The sequence below is a fragment of the Physeter macrocephalus genome, chromosome 18 (assembly GCF_002837175.3).
Source record: "Physeter macrocephalus isolate SW-GA chromosome 18, ASM283717v5, whole genome shotgun sequence".
Classification (NCBI taxonomy): domain Eukaryota; kingdom Metazoa; phylum Chordata; class Mammalia; order Artiodactyla; family Physeteridae; genus Physeter; species Physeter macrocephalus.
Window position 1 is genome coordinate 77,861,266 of NC_041231.1, and position 12,196 is coordinate 77,873,461.

At 37.2% G+C, this 12,196-nt stretch overlaps 1 protein-coding gene across 1 annotated transcript in view; it reads right to left on the reverse strand.

The window, feature by feature from the left end:
* The window catches only part of SUPT3H (SPT3 homolog, SAGA and STAGA complex component), a 441,307-nt gene that overhangs the window by 7,086 nt on the left and 422,025 nt on the right, over positions 1–12,196 (reverse strand). The gene's annotated exons all lie outside the window — the stretch shown is intronic.

Sequence of the window (12,196 nt, forward strand, 5' to 3'; positions counted from 1 at the left end):
TATAAAACTCTTAGAGGAAAACATAGGCAGAACACTCTTTGACATAAATTGCAGCAAGATCTTTTTTGATCCACCTCTTAGAGTAATGAAAATAAAAACAAAAATAAACAAATGGGACCTAATTAAACTTAAAAGCTTTTGCACAGCAAAGGAAACCACGAACAAAACAAAAAGACAACCCTCAGTATGGGAGAAAATATTTGCAAACGAAGCAACTGACAAGGGATTAATCTCCAAAATATACAAAACAGCTCATGCAGCTCGATATAAAAAAAACCCCAAACAACCCAATCAAAAAATGGGCAGAAGATCTAAACAGACATTTCTCCAAAGAAGACACGCACATAGCCAAAAAGCACATGAAAAGATGCTCAACATCAATAATTATTAGAGAAATGCAAAATAAAACTACATTGTGGTATCACCTCACACTGGTCAGAATGACCATCACCAAAAACATCTATAAACAATAAATGCTGGAGAGGGTGTGGAGAAAAGGGAACCCTCCTACACTGTTGGTGGGAATGTAAATTGGTACAGCCACTATGGAGAACAGTATGGAGGCTCCTAAAAAAACTAAAAATAGAACTACCATATAACCCAGCAATCCTGCTCCTGGGCATACACCTGGAGAAAACCATGATTCAAAAAGATACATGCATCCCAGTGTTCATTGCAGCACTATTTACAATAGCCAGGACATGGAAGCAGCCTAAATGTCCATCAACAGAGGAATGGATAAAGAAGATGTGGTACATATATACAATGGAAGATTGCTCAACCATAAAAAAGAAGAAAATAATGCCATTTGCAGCAACATGGATGGACCTAGCGATTGTATACTGAGTGAAGTCAGACACAGAAAGACAAATATCATATGATATCGCTTATATGTGGAATCTAAAAAAAAAAAGGGTACAAATGAACTTATTTACAAAACAGAAATAGAGTCACGGATGTAGAAAACAAACTTATGGTTACCAGGGGATAAGGGGGGTGGGATAAATTGGGAGACTGGGACCGGCATATACACACATATATACACACTACTACTAAAATAGATAACTAATAAGAACGTGCTGTATAGCACAGGTAACTCTACTCAATACTACACTGTGATGGCCTATATGGGAAAAGAATCTTAAAAAAAAGAGTGGATATATGTATATGTATAACTGAACCACTTTGCTGTACACCTGAAACTAACAAAACATTGTAAATCAACTATACGCCAATAAAAATTTTTTTAAAAAGGGAAGATTTTAAATAAACCATACCTTAAATATTATATAACCTTATATATTTCAATTATCCCTCAATAAAGCTGGAAAAAAAGGGGGAAAATTTCATTATAGCAGGCCTCAAATTCACTTACAAATACTTCATTCCTCAAAGGCCTCAGAAGATTTTGGTTCTATTATCTGAATTCCTATAAATTTGCAGAATTGGATTTTAGCAACTCTTTATTTAGAGTTCCAGCTTGGTGCTTGGTGGTGCTTGCTTGCACCACCACTTGTGCTTGGAGGTGCAAAGGACACAAGGATAAGTAACACAGTCCCTGCAGTCACTAAAGCTTCCAATTTAATGCTAATGGTTTAACCACTACAAGTAAAATGCATTGAGAGGTCATTTTCAAGGGTGGGAAAGAGAAAAAACAAGGCAGCCTTTTTGTTTTCTCTTTTACTTTTAATCATAATATTTAATTTCAAATAACACTTAAAAGGGCATGAGATTGTATATTTCTTAAAGCAGGGGGGCAAATATTAAAAAATACTACACTTTTAAAGAAATGGTTTATGAAGTACAATACTTTCATGTCCATATCTAATTTAGCCTTACCACAACTAGCAAAAAAAAAAAAAGGTCTTGTTAGTCTCCTTTTTAAAGTGACATGTCTAGTGGGTGATGAGTAGATTTAGGATTCAAAACCCAGGGCTGGTATTCTTTTCATTATACCACACTGTCTTACATTAAACAAAAGAAAACAAAAAACCCCCTGAAATCTGGCCTAATTTATTCCATCCAGATTACTATAGATATACATATTCTCCTAGTCCTAATAAACTCAATTCTTGCTAAAGATCACTTAAAGTAAATTAAAATTAACTAGATTAGTCTGGCACAATCCTTCAGAGTGCAAAGATGGGACCTGAATCTAAATCATCTTCAGTTTGGAGGCACTCTCAACTGGCGCTTATTTTCCAGACTAATTTAAAGAATAGTATATAATAAAAAACACTGTGCATCCAAATAACGTGGGGAGCTTTACAAAAATAACAGATACTCTGGCTTCACTTCTTTAAAGGAAACTGGTTTGAGTGGAGTTCGAATTTGGAATGTTTGAGAAGCAATCCCAGTGACCTGGATGCAGGTGAGGGCTGAGAATGGTGGTGGAATAGGTGAGTACACCATTAACAGGATCCCAAAATGGTTCGGTCAATAAATGGAACCCTCTCAGAGTCTGTCATGATTATACAGTAAACAATATTTCATAATGGAAATCCTAATCTTAGCATTTAATTTAATACAGAAGAAACAGAAATTAGGTTTTTGGACCATGCCTTTTACGCAGACAGCAGACGGGTTAGCTGTTATCTCTCACACTTCTTACTTGTGGGTCATCTGTACACTAGTCATTGTTTTTCTCCTTCCCAGATGCTGGGATGCTGCTGTTAGGCAGCACAGTCCTTCAGACCGCCACACCACGTTTAATTCCATAATGCCAAAGGGATTTGGAAATTAAGCCTACTAAACCAAGTTGAACAAACCTTTTGCTTACATCTAAAATCAAGGACCAATAACATTTTGGAATTGGAAGGTATCTTTGTGAACTCCTCTAGCCCAATTCCTAATTTAACAGATGAAAAAACCATTGCCCAGAGAGAAAGAGAGACACATCCATGGTCATGTGGAGAGAACCCAGGATGGTTCTCATTCTGCCCAAAGCTGTGTGTTCAGCTTCTCTGACCTTAATGGGGAAAACAGATGTAGGGGAAAAATCATTTTTCCAGATAAAGTACCCCTGGGAGCAGAACAAAAGTGAAGAGACTGGGCGAAGGGATGGACTTCATGACGTCCAAAACAGGACAGCTGAGTAGTCAGAACAAGGCAGCCATCATGAGCTTTCAGTTCTACTTCTGCCTCTTCTGCTATATGATTAGCTCTTCCTTAGAGAATCACCTAATATCCCTGAGTGCCCCAAATTATAATTTTGATAAATGGATGAAATAGCAAAATAATTAAGATAAACGTGGCTGAAAGGTTCTGTGGCAAAAGTATGCACCTTTAGAACCTTCAAGGGAATGACGTACCATTTGTTCATGCTGAAGTCTTACTAAGGCTGTGCTCAGTGTGTCTGATTTAGGGCCAAGCAAATAATGTGGCCTGCCTAGGTCTGTCTGGAGTTGGCGAATTTGGGTTAAATCCAGTAGAAGAAGGACAGGGAAAAGATTTGGAGCAACATTCACCCTGTCCCAAACTACAGTTAACTCCCAATTAACTAAGTGTAGGGTAGACTCTCTGCATTTTGGATGATTTGTGGGCCACAGGAGCCGCCCTGGTTACCAAGGGCCTGGTGGTTTCCCAAAAGCTCTTTTCCACTCCACAGGGATGAAGAGGGCACAGAGGGCAGAGGTTCTACAGCTACTGGCTTGGCTTTGCTGGAAGGAAAAGGTGAGGGAGGCTGGAGAGTAACCGAAAGCAACAGTCTTTCCCTAGTCCTTACTAATTAAGTCAGCCTAAGTGTTCTATTTATTGGAACATGCCGTTGGCTGGGGTTGGGAAGGTATGTACATCTCTGCGTTTCACGTATAAATGCTGTTCCACAAGACAGCTGAATTAGCCCTCCTCTCTGTCCCAACTCACTCCCAAGTTACTGTGAAACCAGTTGTGCTTTTATCTGGCCTTTTTCTACCTCTCTTCCGGTAGCAACATCGGAGACTACACCAAGTTGCCTCAAATTCCACTGCTCCTGTAAGCACAAATTCGGCCCTGCCCTCCGTGGGATCACTGGATTCAGAGTCCAAGCCCTCTCTCGGCTCCCCCATTTGCTGAAGGAGGTGACAGTGCCCTGAGAGACATACTGTTTTGCTTTAATACTATAAATCTTTGGACCTCTGGAGCTTCATATCAAAGCTACGTAATAGCTTTTGAAAAGATAAAATATGCCCCCTTTTCTTGCTGCCCTTGTGTCTGCGTGTGGGCAAGAGATTTAATTACAATGAATAAAACCGAATGGTGGTCTGAGACTCTTAAAATCAAAGTGGGGATCATGGCTGAAATTCATTAGCAAACATAAATACAAATAGGCACATCTTGTTTGTACCAATGCCATGTGACTTTCCCCTTTTTGATAATTTCATTCTAACTCTGATATTTCAGAGAATCTAAATTGAACCATATGATGTATAGCATTGTAACATGCAAAGCTCTTCATTAAACATTTTCCTTTTTTGTGTACTTCCCCATGTTATAAATATCCAGTGAAAATCATGGAGGGCAGTTTGTCAGACAGCAGAGCCTTGATTTAAGACAGTGGAGGGAGCCCTGCCCTCTAAATAAGAGGTCTTCTCTGGCTGGCAGAATAGGAAAAAGACATAGCATTAACTCCCATTCTATTCCAAGTAACTGGAGCCTATAAATCTTGAGGAACGTGTCATTTTATGCATGTTTTTCTCTAAGTCTGTATCATATTCTTCTTATAAGTTATTTCAGGATTGTGAATATAAACACCTCTAAATTAAAATTTAATTATTAAAAATTACCATTTCTAATTGCCCAAGTCATTGCAATCAAATTATATGAGAGATGTGTTAATTTCTTGTTGCTGAGAAAAATAATTATGTGGTTGATACAAATAGCATTGCATTTTAGAGGAAAGTTTTTTGTGAATGTCATTTTTAGCCACTTGACATGAGTCTAACTAAAAGTGTGCCATTTCTATGTTTAAACTATTCTTTCCATGATATTGTATGCACTTAAATACATCTATGGTAATAATAATTTAATGGCAATAATATTAAACTTTTCTTCATCTACCTATACTGTAAACAAAACACAGATGTCTGAATTGTTCCAAGCTGCAAGCACATATAAGTATATGTATAAACAGTGCCAAACTGTCAGGAGTTAGTAATCAAAATCTCCATTTTTGGGGGGGGGCGGAATTTAGTATAACAACAGTTAATTCTCATTTTTCTTGTTTGACCCAAAGTTCTCCAGAAGGCAAGAAGTTGCTATTTTATTTATCTCTGTATGTCGAGGGTGCAACCCAATGCACACGGCACATAAGTAGGTGATCGATAAACAATCATCTAATGAATGAATGCATTTGACTTGCAAGTACCTTAGTTTCCTCTGGACAACGAGAAATGCTAACATGTGTTCACCATGAGAGCAGGAGCTGGGGTATTCTCAGCTCTGAAAAATTAGGTTTAGACCACATACTTATCATTTCACCAGATAACCGTCAGCAGCAATTGTTAAGAAAAATAAATTAGTGACCTTAATAATTCAATCATAAGCAATGCAACAAAGCAAAGGGTTACTCTGATGTTAGTTCACAGCTCCCAGTGGGAGCATTTCTGGGCTTCTCATTACTGTTTTCTGCCAGGAGTAAAAACTTCTGCATCTATGTAGCCAACTGCATTGTTTGCCAGAAAAAAAAAAAAATCCAAGTCATCTAAAACAACACTGTTAAATTGTTTTGTGGCATCTAAACATTTTAAGTTCCAATATTCTGTTACTGAAAAGTTTATAGTAGTATAAAATAACTTTTTAACAATCGTGGTTGGGTGGCAATGTTACTCAACTGTATTTCTTATTTTCAAAGTTGTATTTCTTATTTTCAAAGTTGTCAACAATGATACAATAAAAATTAAAAGAAAATACTGCCTCAGTGGCCTTTGCCACGTCAAAAAATACAACATGAGGAATAAGAACACGAATAGAAACAGCTGTTTACCCATGGTCAAGACACCAATTTAGAAGAGTAAATAAATTATAATTAAGATATTCAAGAATTTTTGGAAGACAGTGAATAATAAAATTATGACACAGAACTATCAGGACACAGTAGTTAATATCAATCACTGAGGTAGCCACCTGAGAAGGTATATTTCTGTATGAAGCTACTGTCATTCATTCATTCATTCATTCATTCATTTATTTAATAATATAGGCTGTGAGGTGCAGTGGTGATCACAGCAGTGATCACAGAAGTGGTTCCTACCCTTCATATGTTAACAGTCTAGTGGGGGAGACATATTGAACGAGAAATGACAAAAGTAATGGGAATTACAGAGTGAGAATAGAGTGTAATGGGACCATATAAGAGGATAGTAGAGGTAGGTAGTGGTGATCAAGGAGGTTTCTTCAAGGAAAAGACACTCAGCTGAGGCCCGAGTTGGGGATGGGAGGGGAATGCGTAGCAGGACAGAAAAATGTTCTAGGTGAGAACCAGAGGAGAGAGAGCCTGACTTATCTTATTCCGAAATGCCAGTCTACAGGCTATGCTTGTCACAATAAATATTAAATCCAAGACACCAACCCACACCACCTACCACTGAAGGGTTTATCAAAATTCAGGCAAGAAATGCTCATGTTATATAAACATTCAACCAATTCTTTTGAATCTTTACTTTAGAGCCTGATATAAACTCCTTATATTAAATTAGAATAACTGGAGGACTTATTGTTTCTGAGGTAGCACGTAAGAGGCTTGGAAGGTGCCACTCTGTCCTAACAACACGTAAAAGTTGAACAAACAGAAAAATCAACAATTCTTCTTAGATCCAAAGGAGAAGTGAGGTGACAGGGAAAACCAATGCCCTTAAAATCAGAGAGACAGACACGCAAATACAGAGAGTCACAACGTAATGGAGCACAAATCTATAAGCAAAAACCTCTGTGGGGACCAGTGGTGGGGTAGGGAAAACTGAACTGTAACTGACAAACTGCTAGGTTTGTAGTGTGGACAAACCTGGGAGATAAAACTCCAGGGGGACTCAATCATGGGGGATGGGGAAGGGGACCACACTCTTCTGAGTTTTAGCTCCTGGAGCTCTACCAGGTTCTCAAAGTGGGTATCACAGAAAACTCTCCTCATGCTTGGGGCAGGGAGAGGGGTAAAAAGCATTTTGAAATACACCAAAGCATACTGTTCTTCTTAACAAGGTCTACCTACAGGATGAACTATTTAACCAGAGCTTAACCCACAGAGGTTTTATAAGAGCCTAACTGACCTGGGAAAAGGCAAATACCCAACTTCAGTCCACTGTAGCCACCTTGACTAATAGGTTGGTGGCTGGGACACTAAGAAGCACTTGTGAAGGTCACAGTTCAGAGGCACAGGCTCACTAAAAGACAAAGACCTAATCATAGTTGTATAGAATGCGTCCCCTCCTCCCACATCTTACCACCATATTAATAAAGACCTGTTTATAGTTGTTCCTTTTACCCAGTATATCATGTCTGGGTATTAAGACAAAATTACAAGGTATATTATAAGGCAAAATACAGTTTGAAAAGACACAGCAAGCATCAGAAACAGACCCATTTATGACAGGTATGTTGGAATTAACAGACTGGGAATTTATAACAACTATGATTAGGATGCTAAAGGCTCTAATGGATACAGTAAACAGCATGCAAGAACAGATGGGCAATGTAAGCAAAGAGATGGAAATTTTAAGAAAAAATCAAAAAGAAATGCTAGAGATAAAAAACCACTGTAACAGAAATAAAGAATGCCTCTGTTGGGTTTGTTAGTAGACTGGATATGGCTGAGGAAATAAACTCTGAGCTTGGGGATACTGCACCTAGAAACCTCCAAAACTGAAAAGTGAAGAGTAAAAAGACTGGAAAAAAAGAAGAGAATATCCAAGAACTGTTCTCTAGGAACCTCCAAAACTGAAAAGCAAAGAGTGAAAAAACCAGAAAAGATGGAATAAAATATCCAAAAACTGTGAGACAGCTACAAATGGTATAACATATGTATAATGGGAATACCAGAAGAAGAAAAAGAGAAAGAAACAGAAGAAATATTTTAAAAAACGACGACTGAGAATTTTCCCAAATTAACGTCAGACACCAAACCACAGATCCAGGGAGCTCCGAGAACACCAAGCAGAATAAATACAAAAACCAAACTACACCTAGGCATATCATATTCAAACTACAGAAAAATGAAAAAAATTAAAAGATGCCAGAGAAAAATAACACCTTACCTATAAAGGAGCAAAGACAAGAATCACACCTAACTTCTCCGAAACCATGTAAGCAAGAAAAAAGTGGAGTGAAATATTTAAAGTGTTGAGAAAAAAAATCTACCAACCCAGAATTCTGTACTCTGTCATGTAATCCTTTAAAGGTGATGGAGAAATAAAGACTTTCTCAGACAAACAAAAATTGAGGGAAGCTTTTTTTTTGCTAGTAGCCCTGCTTGCAGGAAAATGTTAAAGAAAGTTCTTTAGATATAGTTCAGAAACCTGGATATACATAAAAAAGGAAGACCATTGGAGAAGGAATAAGTGAAGGTAAAATAAAAACTTTTATTCTTAATTGACCTAATACATAATGGTTTGTTTAAAATAACAGCAATAATGTATTCAATTACATTGCATATATATATACCCATGTTTCTGTATATTTATGTATAAGTGAAACAAATTGCAGTAACAATACAAGGGACAGGAGGAAGGAATCAATATTATTTTGTTTTTATAAGGTACTAATAGTACCTGTGAAGTGGTAAAGTGTTATTGAAAGTGGACTTTGATTAGATGTCAATGTGTTATTACAAACACTAGGGCAGCCACTAAAAAAAGTAAACTTAAAAAAAAAGGAGTATAACTGACATGCTAAGAAAGGAAAGAAGATGGAATCATATAAAATGCTCAGTTAATACCACAAAAGATGGAAAAAGAGCGGAAGACAAAAATGGGGACAAAGAACAAGGGCAGCACATAGAAAACAGTAACGAATATGGTAGATATTAATCCAACAATATCAATAATCACTCTGAATGTCAGTGGTCTTAACACACCAATCAAAAGACAGGGATTACCAGAATGGATCAAAAACTAAGAACCCACTATATGTTGTCTATAAGAAACCCACTTCAGAGGGTACACAGCAGAAGCAAGAAGAACTACAACCCTGCAGCCTGTGGAACAAAAACCACATTCACAGAAAGACAGACAAGATGAAAAGGCAGAGGGCTATGTACCAGATGAAGGAACAAGATAAAACCCCAGAAAAAGTACTAAATGAACTGGAGATAGGCAATCTTCCAGAAAAAGAATTCAGAATAATGATAGCGAAGATGATCCAGGACCTTGGAAAAAGAATGAAGGACCGAGAAGATGCAAGAAATGTTTATCAAAGACCTAGAAGAATTAAAGAACAAAGAAACAGAGATGAACAATAAGATAACTGAAATGAAAAATACACTAGAAGGAATCAATAGCAGAATAATTGAGGTAGAAGAACGGATAAGTGACCTGGAAGACAGAATGGTGGAATTCACTGCTGTGGAACAGAATAAAGAAAAAAGAATGAAAAGAAATGAAGACAACCTAAGAGACCTCTGGGACAACATTAAACGTAACAATGTTCTCATTGTAGGGGTCCCAGAAGGAGAAGAGAGAGAGAAAGGACCCGAGAAAATACTTGAAGAGGTTACAGTCGAAAACTTCCCTAACATGGGAAATGAAATAGCCACCCATTCCATGAAGCGCAGAGAGTCCCATACAGGATAAACCCAAGGAGAAACATGCCGAGACACATAGTAATCAAACTGGCAAAAATTAAAGACAAAGAAAAATTACTGAAAGCACCAAGGGAAACATGACAAATAACATACAAGGGAACTACCATAAGGCTAACAGTTGATTTCTCAGCAGAAACTCTACAAGCCAGAAGGGAGAGGCATGACATATTTAAAGTGATGAAAGGTAAGAACCTAAAACCAAGATTACTCTACCCGGCAAGGTTCTCATTCAGATTCGATGGAGAAATCAAAAGCTTTACACACACGCAAAAGCTAAGAGAATTCAGCACCACCAACCAGCTCTGCAACAAATGCTAAGGGAACTTCCCTAAGTGGGAAACACAAGAGAAGAAAAGGACGTACAAACACAAACCCAAAACAATTAAGAAAATGGTAATAGGAACATACATATTGGTAATTACCTTAAATGTGAATGGATTAAATGCTCCAACCAAAGACACAGGCTTGCTGAATGGATACAAAAACAAGACTCATATATATGCTGCCTACAAGAGACCCACTTCAGACCTAGGGACACATACAGATTGAAAGTGAGGGGATGGAAAAAGATATTCGATGCAAATGGAAATCAGAAGAAAGCTGGAGTAGCAATACTCATATCAGATAAAATAGACTTTAAAATAAAGAATGTTACAAGAGACAAGGAAGGACACTACATAATGATCAAGGGATCTATCCAAGGAGAAGATATAACAATTATAAAAATATATGCTCCCAACATAGAGGCACCTCAATACATAAGGCAACTGCTAACAGCTATAAAAGAGGAAATTGACAGTAACACAATAATAGTGGGGGACTTTAACACCTCACTTACACCAACGGACAGATTAACCAAACAGAAAATTAATAAAATCAAGCCTTGGTAAATTTAAGAAGATTGAAACCGTATCAACTATCTTTTCAGATCACAATGCTATGAGACTAGATATCAATTACAGGAAAAAATCTGTTAAAAATACGAACACGTGGAGGCTAAACAATACACTACTAAATAACCAAGAGATCACTAAAGAAATCACAGAGGAAATCAAAAAATACCTAGAGACAAATGACAATGAAAACACGATGATCCAAAACCTACGGGATGCAGAAAAAGCAGTTTAAGAGCGAAGTTTATAGCAATACAAGCCTACCTTAAGAAACAAGAAAAATCTCAAATAAACAATCTAATCTTACACCTACAGGAACTAGAGAAAGAAGAACAAACAAAACCCAAAGTTAGTAGAAGGAAAGAAATCATGAAGATCAGAGCAGAAGTAAATGAAATAGAAACAAAGAAAACAATAGCAAAGATCAATAAAACTAAGAGCTGGTTCTCTGAGGAGATAAACAAAACTGATTATCCATTAGTCAGACTCATCAAGAAAAAGAGGGAGAGAACTCAAATCAATAAAATTAGAAATGAAAAAGGAGACGTTACAACAGACACCGCAGAAATACAACGCATCCTAAGAGACTACTACAAGCAACTCTATGCCAATAAAATGGACAATCTGGAAGAAATGGGCAAATTCTTAGAAAGGTATAACCTTCCAAGACTGAACCAGGAAGAAATAGAAAATATAAACAGACCAATCACAAGCACTGAAATTGAAACCGTGATTAAAAATCTTCCAACAAACAAAAGTCCAGGACCAGATGGCTTCACAGGTGCAGTCTATCAAACATTTAGAGAAGAGCTAACACCCATCCTTCTCAAACTCTTCCAAAAACTGCAGAGAAAGGAACACTCCCAAACTCATTCTATGAGGCCACCATCATCCTGATACCAAAACCAGACAAAGATACTACAAAAAAAGGAAATTACAGAGCAATATCACTGATTAATACAGATGCAAAAAATCCTCAACAAAATACTAGCAAACAGAATCCAACAACACATTAAAAGGATCATACACCATGATCAAGTGGGATTTATCCCAGGGATGCAAGGATTCTTCAAGAGACACAGATCAATCAATGTGATACACCATATTAACAAACTGCAGAATAAAAACCATCTGATCATCTCAATAGATGAAGAAAAAGCTTTGGACAAAATTCAACACCCATTTGTGATAAAAACTCTCCAGAAAGTAGGCATAGAGGGAACTTAACACAATATAATAAATGCCATATATGACAAACCCACAGCCAACATCATTCTCAATGGTGAAAAACTGAAACCATTTCAACTAAGATCAGGAACAAGACAAGGTTGCCCACTCTCACCACTATTATTCAACATAGTTTTGGAAGTTTTAGCCACAGCAGTCAGAGACGAAAAAGAAATAAAAGGAATCCAAATCGGAAAAGAAGAATTAAAACTGTCACTGTGTGCAGATTACATGATACTATACATAGGGAATCCTAAGGATGCTACCAGAAAACTACTAGAGCTAGTCAATGAATTTGGTAAAGTAG